Genomic DNA, 15,692 nt, shown 5'->3' with positions numbered 1-15,692 from the left:
GAAAATCCCTATCTTGTTTTGTTCCCATCTAATTACCGGTGCAAATAGCCCCCAGTCCCTTCCCCCATGCTTGCTCAATCACGACCCTCTCACATGCACCCCCTTAGAGTTGTGAGCCCTTAAAAGGGACAGGAATTGGTTACTCCGGGAGCTCGGCTCTTGAGACTGAAGTCTTGCCGATGCCCCCGGCCAATAAACCCCTTCCTTCTGTAACTCGGTGTCTGAGGAGTTTTGTCTGCTGCTCGTCCTGCTACAGGATTACAGGCGTGAGCCACGCGCCCAGCCTGCAACTTTTAAAATTTGGTTTATCCATCCATTTATTTCTAACCTTGTTCTATAAAAGATTTGAGGTGGTTGTACTTCAACTAGATCCAATATATTAATGAGTTTAGCTAAGGAGATTCTATACATAGAAAGCCTGATAACTTTCTGAGATTATCCTTAGTTAAAACTACTGGATGACTTCCACTAAAATATCACATATATTTGATTAAACAACTTGTTAAGCAAAGCAATACATTTTTGGTTGAGAAACTCACAATAATATGAATTTGTAATTTACCTTTATTCTTGTCAAAAACAAAATATCGGCTTTTAAAAGTAAAAGGTATATTTTAAAAAGAAACCACAAAATTCACTTCTTTAATCCTTAATGAGATACAATGCAGAAAAGAACATAAACATACAGTTTATTTGATAATTAAAAGCAAATACATGCAATTACCATATAGGTCAAGAAAGAAAACGGCCAGCACTTCAGCAGCAATCCTTTTCAGTACAAAACTCACTATTAATTCAACACCCAATCTTTTGAATTCATCAGGACATAAAGTACCCATAACACTAATTTTTGTTTTTGACAATCGCATTAGACACAAGTATTGAAAATGTTACTGAATTTGCCTTTTTTTTTCAAAGCAGGTTTGAGTTTGCTTTAGATGCTCTATTTCCACTTTTCAAGATGCTATTTATTCAAAGGAAGTGAACATCATATTCAAGGTACTGACGCCCTCAGAAAGAGAAATTGGAGTGAGCTGTATTGTTGCTATTATTATTTTTTATTATAGAAACATCATTCAGATTTGAATTACTTCATGGAGACGCTACCATTAGGCCAAACTAAATAACTTGGAGTACAGTATGGTCTATTTCCTTCCCTCCCTCCCTCCCTCCCTTCCTTCCTTCCTTCCTTCCTTTTTTTTTTTTTTTTTTTGAGACGGAGTCTCGCTCTGTCGCCCAGGCTGGAGTGCAGTGACCGGATCTCAGCTGACTGCAAGCTCCGCCTCCTGGGTTTATGCCATTCTCCTGCCTCAGCCTCCCGAGTAGCTGGGACTACAGGCGCCCGCCACCTCGCCCGGTTAGGTTTTTTGTATTTTTTAGTAGAGACGGGGTTTCACCGTGTTAGCCAGGATGGTCTCGATCTCCTGACCTCGTGATCCGTCCATCTCGGCCTCCCAAAGTGCTGGGATTACAGGCTTGCGCCACCACGCCCGGCCCCTTCCTTTTTTTTGAGACGGAGTTTTACTCTTGTTGCCCAGGCTGGAATGCAGTGGCACCGTCTCAGCACACTGCAACCTCCACCTCCCAGGTTCAAGAGATTCTCCTGTCTCAGCCTCCCGATAGCTGGAATTACAGGCGCCTGCCACCATGCCCAGCTAACTTTTTGTATTTTTAGTACAGACGGTGTTTCACCATGTTGCCAGGCTGGTCTCAAACTCCTGACCTCAGGTGATCTACCCATATTGGCCTCCCAAAGTGCTGAGATTACAGGCATGAGCCACCACGCCCAGCCAGTATGGTGTATTTTCAAAAGGAGATCATTTCTTCCCATATTTGAGAGTTTACCCATTTAAATTAGTTTAGCTAGGAGTAACAGTAAATGAAAAATTACAGTGGTTTATCAAAAAAGCAGATTATTTTCTCACTCACATTAAAAATCTCTCTAGAGAGGTAGTAGTCTCTCTAGAGGTGACATGCCCTCCCATGATGCTAGGAAACTGGGCTCTTATCTTTGGCTCTATCATCCTTAGCACATGGTTTCCACTTCAGAGTCCAAGGTGCATATTTACGCTCCAACTCTCACATTCACATTGTAGCCAGAAAGAAGGAGAAAAGTAGAAGAGCCTTTTCCCTTTAAGGACATTTCCTGAAAATTCCATGCACTACTCCTGCTTATGTCCTGTTGGACAGACATGGCTACGTCAAGCTACAAGGGAAGGGGAGAAATAGTCTGTTTCTGGACAGAGAGAGGCCCACTAAAACCTAGGGATTCTACAAAGAAAGAATGGAGAAAAAATATTGGGAGAAAGCCTCCTTTTGACAGAGCTTTTATATTTGTAGTGCTCCACAGGTAAATGTATTCACTATATAAACGGGTCAATCTTCTTTCAAATGTGAAAGTAACTTGCATCTAGAAAAACATCCAAAATTTATTTTAGAATTTTGCAAATGAAATCTAGTTTTTTAAATGTTGATTTAAGATGCCCTGTCTTTGTTGATAAAGGAATATTCCTTTTTTTGGAAGTATACTTTGTGATGAAAAAAAAGAATCAAAGCCAGATGGAAAACAGCATTGTAAAAGGAAAGAATTCGGTACTACCACACAGTTGTATACCACCTGGCAAGCAGACAACACTAATATGAATTTGGAACCCCGCCGATGGAGTCATATGCCCGTGCTGGACTGGGCTGCTAGGATACGCACCTGCCTATATGTGCCAAGCGTGCTCCCTACTACATGCTTTTTTTTTTTTTTTAAGTTTTTAGTTTATTAATCTGCTCGTGAAAAATCCAAAATGGACACAGGTAGCCTTTACTGCAGCACCTTTACTCCAATCTCCAGCTCACTTTTTGCCAGCACCAACATTGGCCTTTGCAGTCCCCCTGACTTTCTTCATTCTGTTCTTGCGTTCCTTTGGTTGCTTTCTTGAGGTCTTTTTCTTCTCATACAGGCCATGTCTTGCAAGTCTATGTTTGGGTTCATTTTTCTTTGCATAATCCAGGGAGTCATAAATCATGCCAAAGCCAGTTGTCTTGCCACCACCAAAATGAGTTCTGAATCCAAATACGAAGATGACATCCGGTGTGGTCTTGTACATTTTGGCTAGTTTTTCCCGAATTTCTGTCTTAGGCACTGTTGCCTTCCCAGGGTGAAGAACATCAATGACCATTTGTTTCCTCTGAAGTAGTCGGTTGGTCATGAACTTTCTAGTGCGGATAGTTACAGTGTCATTCATGATGGCGGCCTATCTACTACATGCTTTTAAAGCAGTGGCCTAAAGGCACATAATGCAGGCCAAAGGTGGGCTTGAAAGAATACTCTCATAGAAGTCACATTATCCCAAAGTGATAACAAGATTGGATTAATTAGGAAATATTGGACATTTATATGAGTGGAATTATCGTATTTCCTCAACACTCTCTCTTTATAGGCTCTAATGCTCCATCAGCTCAACATGGCATCCACGTCCTCAAAACCCTCCATCAGAGTAAACATAAGGCTCAGTAAACCTAAACATATTTGAGGAAATATGATAATTCCACTCATATAAATGTCCAGTATTTCCTAATTAATCAAATCTTGTTACCACTTTGGGATGATGTGACTTCTGTGAGAGTATTCTTTCAAGCCTCAAACACTGCATGAAAACTGGATGCCTAGTAATTCGATGCTACCTTGGATTAAACTGTAGCCCCCATGACTCCTTTGATCTATCTTGCGGGAATTCGAACTATGAAGATAATACCTGAATATGCATGTTTGAAAGATGTTTGTTTGTTTGTGTTTACTGAGTCTTATGTTTACTATGATGAAAGGTTTTGAGGAGGTGGATGCCATGTTGAGCTGAGGAGGTAGCATTAGAGTCTGTAAAGAGAGAGTGCTGACAGGGGTAATGATCGCCAGCTACAGGGTCCAGAGAAATCCTACATTAACAAGAGACAATTGCAGAAAATATTAGAAACCTCTGGGATTCTACAACACACTCTATTATTAAGCAAATTTTGTTTTACCGAAGACCTCTAGATAGGTACCATTTCTCTAAAATTTGGGAGAATAAAGGGGACCCAAGGAACCACTGGCAGGCTTTCCTTCTGCTTCATTTGAAAGACAAATAGCTGAAGAATACAGAAGCCTCTGAGGCAATGATAAGCCATTGAAAGCCGAAGAACTACATGTAACTTACCTAGTGACACTATTACCTTGGCAAAACAATTGCAAGAATAAGAAACCAAAGTAGAAGATCATTGTATTCACTGATTCATTTGTATTCACCCTGCGAATTAATACTCCTGCTTCTATACTGGGGCTGGGAAAGTTGCATAGTGCTCCAGCATTTGTCAACGAGGAAAGCTTCCTAGATACAGGTGGCATTTGGGATCGGAAAAACAGCATATAGGACAGCAATGAGTAAGCAGCAAGAGAACCCACACACAGAAGAAAAATACTAAAGAGTTGCTCCCATTTCTTTTTCTTTCTTTCCTTTTTTTTTTTTTTTTTTGAGTCTCACTCTGTTGCCCAGGTTGGAGTGCAGTGGCACAATCTCAGCTCACTGCAACCTCTGCTTCCCAGGTTCAAATGATTCTCCTGTCTCAGCCTCCCAAGTAGCTGGGATTACAGGAGTGCACCACACTTGGCTAACTTTTGTATTTTTAGTAGAGACGGGGTTTCGCCATTTTGGGCAGACTGGTCTTGAACTCCTGACCTCAGGTGATACGCCCACCTCGGCCTCCCAAAGTGTTAGGATTACAGGCGTGAGTCACCGCGCCCAGCTGTGCTTCCATTTCTAAACTATCTCTTTCTTGGAGAAATGTTGCTAGTTTATGCAGTTCCTAATATACATATTAAATAACAACCACAGCCTGGCCAACATAGTGAAACCCCATCTCTACTAAAAATACAAAAATTAGCCAGATGTGGTGGCGTGCACCTCTAATCCCAGCTACTCTGGAGGCCGAGGCAGAAGAATGGCTTGAACCCGGGAGGTAGAGGTTGAAGTGAGCCAAGATTGTGCCACTACACTCCAGCCTGGGCAACAGAGTGAGACTCTGTCTCAAAAAAAATTAAATAAATAAGTAAAAATAAATATATAAGTAACAACCAACCATTTACTCACAAGAAAAGCGTGACTATAGTATCTTGGTAAAAAATAGATAAAATTATGAAAATGTTTTGAAATACAGATCACCTTTCCTATTAAAAAAGTGCTTATGATTCTCTTAAGGTTTTGTACAGTACATGTACTGTTTTGCAAAAAGAAAGTCTGCACAGCAAAATGATCTAGATACACCAAGGATCTGAATATGTAGGCCCTGGACAACTGTTGTTGTAGCACTGTAACTCCCTGGCCAAGCACGGTTGCATCATGCATTAGTTGGATAACAGGTGCTTCTGTTTTGGGGTAACTTCCTGGCACAACAGAGCCCCATTGCTTCCTTTTTGGCTCCAGCCTTCTGTATTGTAATATTACCAGGGTTGCAAAAGAAAAGCCTAAAATGGAGACCTAAATGCAATATTCTATCTGTCTAAATTTTTAATCTGTGAGTAAAACAACGGATAACCATGCCATGCAAATTACATTAACTATTGTGGTTTGTGAGCAGGGATTAGTACCTTGGGGTCATCTATGCTGTATGTCTCATTATCTGTTTCACATGAGACATATTATAATTCAGATCATATTTTAAGTTATATGGATAATAGTTCCTAACAGTGTTTTTTTAAAATTGTGATTGAATAGATATAACATAAAATTTACCAGTAAAACCATTTTTTAAATGAACAGTTCTGTGGCATTAAGTACATCCACATTGTTGTGCAACCATCACCACCATCCACCTCCAGAACTTTCAAAATCATATCAAACAGAAACTCTGTACACATTAAATAAGAACTTCCTGCTCCCCTCTCCCCGCACCCCTGGCAACTACCATGCTACTTTCTGTCTCTATGAATTTGACTACTATAGGCATCTCACATAAGTGGAATCATACAATATTTGTCCTTTCATGATGACATTATTTCACTTAGAATAATGACTTCAAGTTTCATCCATGTTGCAGCATGTGTCAAAATTTCCTTCTCTTTTAAGGCCGAATAATATTCCATTGTATATATACACACCACATTTTGTGTATCCATTTACCCATCAACAGACACTTGGGTTGCTTCCACATTTTGGCTTTTGTGAAAAACTTTGCTATGAACATTGGTCTGCAAACATCTGTTAGGGTTACTGCTTTCTTTTTTTTTTTTTTTTTGAGACGGAGTCTCGCTCTGTCGCCCAGGCTGGAGGGCAGTGGCCGGATCTCAGCTCACTGCAAGCTCCGCCTCCCGGGTTTACGCCATTCTCCTGCCTCAGCCTCCCGAGTAGCTGGGACTACAGGCGCCCGCCACCTCACCCGGCTAGTTTTTTGTATTTTTTTAGTAGAGACGGGGTTTCACCATGTTAGCCAGGATGGTCTCGATCTCCTAACCTCGTGATCCGCCCGCCTCGGCCTCCCAAAGTGCTGGAATTACAGGCTTGAGCCACCGCGCCCGGCCAGGGTTACTGCTTTCTTTTGGGTGTATACCCAGAAGTGGAAATGCTGGATCATATGGTAAATATATTTTTTAATTTTTGAGGAACTGCCAAACTCTTTTTCATAGGACCTGCACCTTTATTTTATTTTATTTTATTTTTGAGACGGAGTCTTTCCCTGTGGCCCAGGCTGGAGTGCAGTGGCGCGATCTTGGCTCACTTGCAAGCTCCCCTTCCCGGGCTCACACCATTCTCCTGCCTTAGCCTCTGGAGTAGCCGGGACTACAGGTGCCCACCACCATGCCTGGTTAATTTTTTTGTATTTTTAGTAGAGACAGGGTTTCACCGTGTTAGCCAGGATGGTCTCGATCTCCTGACCTCGTGATCCGCCCACCTCGGCCTCCCAAAGTGCTGGGATTACAGGCGTGAGCCACTGCACCCGGCCAGGAGCTGCACCATGTTATATTCCAACCAGCAGCGCACAAGTGTTTCCAGTTTCTCCATATCCTCCCCAACACTTGTTATTTTCTGCTTTGTTTTTGTTTTGTAATAGCCATCCTAATGAGTGTGAGGTGGTATCTCACTGCGGTTTTGACTTGCATTTCACTTGTGACACTGAGCATCTTTTTATGAGCTTATTGGCCATTTGTATGTCTTTGGAAAAATGTCTATTCAAGTCCTTTGCTCATTTTTTGATTTGTGTGTGTGTGTGTGTGTGTGTGTGTGTGTGTGTGTGTGTGTGTGTGTGGTTGAGTTGTAGAGAGTTCTTTATATATTCTGGGTAGCAACTCCTTATCAGATAGATGATCATAAAGTGTTTTAAGGGAAAATTAGGTCTCTAGTGAAGACTGAGTAGCAGTAGAAGACACATAGGTGTGAACACAAGCTTTGTGTGAGTGAAACATACCAGTAAGCAGATTTACTGGGGAAGGAACAAGTAGAGACTAGAGATCCTCTCACGAATGCCAGGGTGCAGAGTTTCAACCTTTCACTCTCAGGCAGAGTTGCCTTTCCACTTCACTTCTTATCTCCCTTAGCGTGAGGGTCTGGAGTTACTTCATGTCTGCCCCATTTTTCTCAGACCCCTAACTACTACATCAAAGGCCCACCCCAGACAGACTAATGATGTGCTTTCTAGCAATGTTTCTTAAACTTCTTTAACAATTTTTGCCATCTTTACGTATATAACATTTTCCTAACACTTTTCTTTAAATCAACTCAATTTTGAAAATTAAATTTATTTTATTATTTTATTTTTGAGATGGAGGCTCAGTCTGTCACCTAGGCTGGAGTGCAGTGGCGCAATCTCAGTTCACTGCAACCTCTGCCTCCTGGGTTCAAGTGATTCTCATGCCTCAGCCTCTTATGAGTAGCTGGGATTACAGGTGCCTGCCACCACGCCTGGCTAATTTTTTTTTTTTTTTTTTTTTTTTTTTTGAGATGGAGTCTCACTCTGTCACTCAGGCTGGAGTGCAGTGGCACGATCTCAGCTTACTGCAACTTCTGCCCCCCCGAGTTCAAGCGATTCTCCTGCCTCAGCCTCCCGAGTAATTGGGATTACAGGCACCTGCCACTGTGCCCAGCTAATTTTTTTGTATTTTTAGTAGAGATGGGGTTTCACCATCTTGGCCAGACTGATCTTGAACTCCTGACCTCAGGGGATCTGCCTGCCTCCTCCTCCCAAAGTGCTGGGATTACAGGTATGAGCCACTGCAGTATTATAAATGGAAAACCAGAATCAGGTGTCTTCAGGCACAACAGATAAGCATCAGTCACTCCTCTGTCATCCAGGACATTTCTTACTGTTGGTACTAGATAAGCACGTCCTTTCCCTAACAGAGAGCATCTGCTAGCATGCCATGGTGGGGCCATTTAGTGAACACAGGTGCTACTCAATAGACAGTTTGCACTTGTGCAAAAGTTTGTGTCCAGGAAGTAGAGAATGGCTGATAGTGACATGGTACCATCTCAAATGTTTTTTTTTTTTTTTTTGAGACGGAGTCTCGCTCTGTCGCCCAGGCTGGAGTGCAGTGGCTGGATCTCAGCTCACTGCAAGCTCCGCCTCCCGGGTTTACGCCATTCTCCTGCCTCAGCCTCCCAAGTAGCTGGGACTACAGGCACCCGCCAACTCGCCCGGCTAGTTTTTTGTATTTTTTAGTAGAGACGGGGTTTCGCCGTGTTAGCCAGGATGGTCTCGATCTCCTGACCTCGCGATCCACCCGTCTCGGCCTCCCAAAGTGCTGGGATTACAGGCTTGAGCCACCGCGCCCGGCCACCATCTCAAATGTTTATCCTTACCATACTTTGCTCTAGCCTACAGAAGACCTCTTAAGATTTTATTCCTGGGGGAAAAGCCACAGATTCCCAGAGGGTTCCCTCCGTATATGTGAGTGAAGGGTGATAGAGGCCTAACTGACTCAGCTGTCAGTTGACTGGAGGTAATTCTTTAATTCAGTAGTTCTCAAACTTTGTGGCCTCAAGATCCCTTTACATCCTTAAAAATTATTGAGGAATACAAAGAGCTTTTGTTTATGTGGATTTTATCTATTTATATTTACCAATCAGAAATTAAAAGTGAGAAATATAAAACTATTTATAAATTCATTTAAAATAAACTAATTATATGTTATAAATATTTTCATGAAAAAGTTACATATTTCCAAACAAGAATGGCTTTGTTTACTTTTTTGTAAATCTCTTTAATATGAGACTTAATGGAAATCAGCTGAATTCTCGTATCTGCTTCTGCATTTAATCTTTTGCAACATTACATGTCATGAAGCCTCTGGAAAAAGAGTGGAAAAGCCAAATTATGTTTTGCTATTTTTATGAAAAGTTTTAACTTCATAGATCTTCCGAAAGTGTCTTGGCCACTCCCAGACCTGCTTTAATTCATTTAGAGGTAGCATAGTATGGTGGGTTAGAGGGTAGATCCTAGAGTCCAAATGCTGAGTGCACACCCCAGCTCTGCTGCTTTTATTATCTGTTTGACTTTTGCCAAATGATTTAACTACTTTATGTCCTAGTTGTCTTATTTGTAGAGTGACGGTAATAATGAGGTGATGCACTTAAGGGTATGTAATGGTGAAATTAGAAAAATAAAGACCTTGAAAGAGAGGTACCTATGGGTGCTCAGTCTAGCCTTACACTGAAAGTTCAATGTTATTTGTATTTCATATTTTATATATGAGATTAAACATTTATTACTGGCCATCTGCATTTCCTTTTCTGACTCATCTATATGTTAATATTCTATCTACTTTTTGTTGAGTTGGTATTTTTACTAATTTTGGGAGTTCTTTGTATAGTATACGTATTAACTTCTTGATTCTTTTATGTATTGTAACTATTTTTTTCAAATCCATAACTTATCTTTTAACTTTATTTATATTTTTTCATCATAAAGAAGTTATAAATTTGTATGTGTAAAATCTATCAGTGTTTTTCTCTGTGGCTTCTGGGTTTCATGTTCTGTTTATACCTAGATTAAAACAATTCTATATATTATTTTAGTGCTTTCATACTTTTTTTTTTTTTTTTTTTTTGAGACGGAGTCTCGCTCTGTCGCCCAGGCTGGAGTGCAGTGGCCGGATCTCAGCTCACTGCACGCTCTGCCTCCCGGGTTTACGCCGTTCTCCTGCCTCAGCCTCCCGAGTAGCTGGGACTACAGGTGCCCACCACCTCGCCTGGCTAGTTTTTTTGTATTTTTAGTAGAGACGGGGTTTCACCGGGTTAGCCAGGATGGTCTCGATCTCCTGACCTCGTGATCCGCCCGTCTCGGCCTCCCAAAGTGCTGGGATTACAGGCTTGAGCCAACGCGCCCGGCCTCATACTTTTTTTTTTAACATTTAGGTATTTAATACGTTAAGAACTTATTTGGGAGTACAATGTAAAGGAGAGATTTAACTTTTTCTTCAGAATGAGTAGACATGTTTCAACATCATTTCTTAAATATTCTGTCAATTTGCTACTGATTTAAAATGCCTCCTTTAAAATTCACTGAATTCTCATAGCCATATGGAGGTATTTTTGAAGTATTTTGGTTCATGTAGTATTTGTCACTTCCAGTAGCTACATACATTTAAAATGACTTTAGACTTACAGTACATTTTAATGTATGGTATTCCCTCATTCTTCTTCTTCCTCATGATTTTAAATTTTTCATGAATTTCTCAGGATAAATTTTAGAATAAACTTATCAAACACTACCCTCATTTCCCCAAAGTTATGATTATGATTGAAATTGTTGCATTACATGTATACCTTTACACTATTAAGTTACTCTAACCAGGAAATTAAATTTTTTTTTTTACTTAGTCAAATTATTTTTATTTTTTTTTGAGACGGAGTCTCGCTCTGTCGCCCAGGCTGGAGTGCAGTGGCCGGATCTCAGCTCACTGCGAGCTCTGCCTCCCGGGTTTACGCCATTCTCCTGCCTCAGCCTCCCGAGTAGCTGGGACTACAGGCGCCAGCCACCACGCCCGGCTAGTTCTGGGACTACAGGCGCCAGCCACCACGCCCGGCTAGTTTTTTGTATTTTTTTAGTAGAGATGGGGTTTCACTGTGTTAGCCAGGATGGTCTCGATCTCCTGACCTCGTGATCCACCCGTCTCGGCCTCCCAAAGTGCTGGGATTACAGGCTTGAGCCACCGCGCCCGGCCTACTTAGTCAAATTATTTTATGTCCTTCTGTAAATTCTTAAGATGTTCTCAATATAAGTCTTGATATTTCTTTTAAAACATATTCGTGGATATTAAACAGGACATTTTACAAAAATCTGTTAGTGATTATGAACCTCAGGATAAAAACTAAGGCTGATACAAGCCTATGATTATTATTTCAACACAATATTTTTGTTTTGGTTCATCTTAAAAATAGAAGTGAAGGTAATGATACTGAAGGCATACATGGTGAACAAAATGCATCCAGAATGAAAGATATATATATATATACATATATTGTTTTTTGAGAAGTAGTCTCACTCTAATGCCCAGGCTAGAGTGCAGTTGTGTAATCTCGGCTCACTGCAACCTCTACCTCCTGGGTTCAAGCGATTTTCCTGCCTCAGCCTCCCAGGTAGGTGGGACTGCAGGCACGCACCACCACGCCTAGCTAATTTTTGTATTTTTAGTAGAGACGGGGTTTCACCATGTTGGCCAGGCTGTTCTTGAACTCCTGACTTCGTGATCTGCCTGGCTCAGCCTCTCAAAGTACTGGGATTACAGGTGTGAGCCAGCCACCGCGCCTGCCCCAAAGATAATTTCATATTGGCTAACATGGGAGAAACGATTATCTATTACACTAACCCTGTCTGATTCGTTAGATTTGTCTCTCTAAGCAAGACAGCGTTTGAATCAACAGCAGACTCTATTCCTCTATGTGAGGAAAGAAAAAGGCAGTAAGAAATAATCTTCCTGAGTCTAATGCAATATTCTCAAATAATCTTGTGTATAGAAATCAGTTGGAGGACTTACTAAAACGCAATTTGCATTTCTAACAAGTTCTCAGGTGAAGCTGATGCTATTAGTCCAGCAACTACATATTGAGAACCACTGTTTTGACGTAGTAACTTTGGGAGAGAAAGCCCAGTAGCTTTGTTAGGAGATTGATGCAGGAAGTGATGATAGATCATTATTAGTAAGAGCTCTGATCACAGTAAGAATTATTTTGTTTGGCAATATATTCCTTTAAAGCTATGAATTCTTCTCTGGGCTTAGGTTTGATTCACTTCCCATACATATTCATATGAAGTGTTCCAATTTTTCAATTTGCATACAACTTGTAATCTCAAATTTGACTTCTGCTATACTCCAGTAATTATTTTGTAGTGTTTTCAAAGAATTGGGAAGTTTTTAAATTCATTTTTATTTATTCCACAAATATTTATGAAGCATCAACTACGAGCCACGTTCTTGGAATATATCACAGAGCGAAAGAGATTCTGATTTTTATCCTTATGAAGCCCCCATTAGGGGGCAGGAGCTAAACAATAAACAGAATACATAAATTATACAGCATGCTAGAAGGTGATACATGTTATATGTAACACAAAAATAAAGAAGAGGAAGGAAAATCATACGTGCAGATGGGGGGGCTGCAATTTAAAATAATGTGATCAAGGTAGGCCCCACTGAGCAGGTGGGATTTAAGGAAGGACTTAAAGGAGGGGAGGGAGTTGGCCAAGTGAATGCACAGCAGAAGAATAGAAAGTAAATAGCTTGTGCAAAAGACCTAAATTAGTAAGTGCCCAGAATAGCATGAGTGGAGAGTTGGAGATGAGGTCCGAGAGGCAAGAGGGATGAGTTCATGTAGGCTTTTAGGCCATTGTTATGACTTCGGGTTTCACTGAGTGAAATGGGGGGCCACTGAAGAATCCTGAGCAGATGGGTGACACAAAATAATTCACATTTGAAAAGCATGACTGGCTTCTATTTGAGTACAGATTACAGGGAACAAGGATAGAAGCAGGAGGCAAGTGAGCAGTAACCCAGGTGAGATAATAGCAGCTTCGATCAACTGAAAAGGGGGTCAGACTCTGTTTCCATTTCAAAGCTACAGCCAGCAGGATTTCTTGATACAATGAATGTGTGTATTAAACAGGAAAGTCAAGGATAACTCTAAAGTTTTTTTTCTTTTTTTTTTTTGAGATGGAGTCTCGCGTTGTAGCCCAGGCTGCAGTGCAGTGGTGAGAACTCGGCTCACTGAAAGCTCCGCCTCCCGGGTTCACGCCATTCTCCTGCCTCAGCCTCCCAAGTAGCTGGGACTACAGGTGCCTGCCACCACGCCCGGCTATTTTTTTTTGTATTTTTTAGTAGAGACGGGGTTTCACTGTGTTAGCCAGGATGGTCTTGATCTCCTGACCTCATGATCCGCCCCCCTTGGCCTTCCAAAGTGCTGGGATTACAGGCGTGAGCCACCGCGCCAGGCCAACTCCAAAGTTTTTACCATCATTATCGAGAAGGATGAGTTAACATTCGTAAAATGAGGATGACTACTGAACAGGTTTAGGATTGAAGATCAGAAATTTGGTTTTAGATGTTTCGGTTTTGAGATGTTTATCTGACATTTACCTGGAGATGTTGGGTAGGTTGTTAGATAAAGGAATCAGGGTTTTAGGTGAAAAGTCAAGGCTACATATAAATTTGGGAGCTGTCAGCAAATAGATGGTTTTGAAAGCCATGAAACTGGGTAATATCCCTCAAGATGTGTAGATGGAGAAAGACAGGCTGAGCCCTAGGGCACTTCACTGTGAAGAGATCTGGGAGACGTATCAGACCAATAAAGGAGACATCCTTTATTGTCTCCCTAATGTAGAGAGAAAACAGTGTGGTGTTCTGGCAATCAAGTGAAGAAAGTTTACCTAGGAGGAGGTAGTGATATACTTGGTCAAATGTTGCTGAAAGGTCAGATAAAGTAGGATTGAAAACTGACCACTGGAATTAGCACATGGAAGCTATTAGTGACCGTGATAAGGACAGTGGTCTCTGTGACGGGGGAGAAAGCCCGATTAGAGTAGGTTCAAGTGAAATTAGAAAGGAGGAATTCAAAACAGCAACTAAAGACTATTATTTCAGGGTGCTGGCCGGGCGCAGTGGCTCGTGCCTGTAATCCCAGCACCTTGGGTGGCCGAGGTGGGCAGATCGCCTGAGATCAGGAGTTCAAGACCAGCTTGGCCAACATGGTGAAACCCTGTCTCCACTAAAAATACAAAAATTAGCTGGGCGTGGTGGCGCATGCCTGTAATCCCAGCTACTCAGCAGGCTGAGACAGGAGAATCCCTTGAACTCGGGAGGTGGAGGTTGCAGTGAGCCGAGATTGCACCATGGCACTCCAGCCTGGGCAACAGTGAGACTCTGAAAATAAAATAAAATAAAATAAAAATAAAAATCAAGGTGCTGTGTTGTGAAGGGGAGCAAAGAAACAGGACAGTAACTGGCAAGAAAAGTAGCATAGAGATTTTTTCGGTTTGTTTAAAGATGGGAGAAATAACAGAAGGCTTGAATGCTAGTGGAAATAAACTTGAATGAGGGCAAACACTGGTTAATGTAGAAGACAGAAGGAAGAATTGCTGTTACTCTCAAGTAGGTGTGAGGGAATGTGATCTAGTTCAGGATTCAGTTTTGGAAAGAGCCAAACAGTAAATATTTTAGGCTTTGTGGATCACACATGGTCTCTGCTGTATATACATTTTTCTCCTCAACACTTAAAAATGTAAAAACTAGCTGGGCGTAGTGGCTCACGCCTGTAATCCCAGCACTTTGGGGGGCTGAGGCGGGCAGATCACAAAGTCGGGAGTTTAAGACTAGCCTGGCCAGCATAGTGAAACCCCATCTCTACTAAAAAATACAAAAATTAGCTGGGCGTGTTGGTGGGCGCCTGTAGTCCCAGCTACTTGGGAGGCTGAGGCAGAAGAATCACGTGAACCTGGGAGGTGGAGGTTGCAGTGAGCCGAGATCGTGCCATTGCACTCCAGCCTGGGTAACAGAATGAGACTCTGTCTCAAAAAAAAAAAAAAGTAAAAACTATTCTTGGCTTATGGGCTATACAAAAACAAAGCAGGATTTGGGACACAGGCTGCATTTTGTCAACTCTGATCTAGTACACAAGCAGAGGCTGATTTTAGATGACAGCATGGACATCATCCTTATATGTATAGTAACAGGCTGGAAAGAACATTATATGAGTTCAGAAGCTGCTAGAAAGATAGATTTAGTGGCAGGGGATCTCTTCTGATTGCTCCAATTTACTCCAGGAAATAGGAACAAGAGTTATCATTGAAGGTAAGACTGGGAATAGAGTGTTGAATATTTGAAAAGGGAGAATTACATAAAATCATCTCAGGAAAAGGGAGTGTTATGCTCTGAATGTTTGTGTCCCTTCAAAATTCGTATGTTGAAATGCTAACCCACAAGGTGATGGTATTGGAAGGCCTAATCACCTTTGGAGGGTGATTAGGTTATGGGCGGTGGTCCTCATCATTGAGATTAGTGTCCTTATTAAAAAGGCTCGAGAAAGGACCCCTCTTTCCTTCCACCATACCTTCTCACAGTGAGAAGTCACCATCCATGAACCAGAAAGCTGGACTTCAACAGACACTAAATCTGCTAGTGCCTTGATGATGAATTTCCCAGCCTCCAGAACCGTAAGGAAGACAGGTCTGTTGTTTATAAGCTA

The 15,692-nt window shown here is 41.6% G+C and overlaps 1 pseudogene across 1 annotated transcript; it reads right to left on the bottom strand.

Annotated features, from left to right (window-relative positions):
* Positions 1-2,761: 2,761 nt before the first annotated feature.
* LOC115900487 lies at positions 2,762-3,277 on the bottom strand (annotated as a pseudogene). The gene has a single exon (XR_004060166.1). The product of XR_004060166.1 is annotated as a 40S ribosomal protein S24 pseudogene (transcript).
* Positions 3,278-15,692: the final 12,415 nt, after the last annotated feature.

The sequence above is a fragment of the Rhinopithecus roxellana genome, chromosome 11, assembly GCF_007565055.1.
Source record: "Rhinopithecus roxellana isolate Shanxi Qingling chromosome 11, ASM756505v1, whole genome shotgun sequence".
Taxonomy (NCBI): domain Eukaryota; kingdom Metazoa; phylum Chordata; class Mammalia; order Primates; family Cercopithecidae; genus Rhinopithecus; species Rhinopithecus roxellana.
Note: the sequence above shows the minus strand (reverse complement) of the source record. Positions and strands in the feature narration are given on the sequence as shown.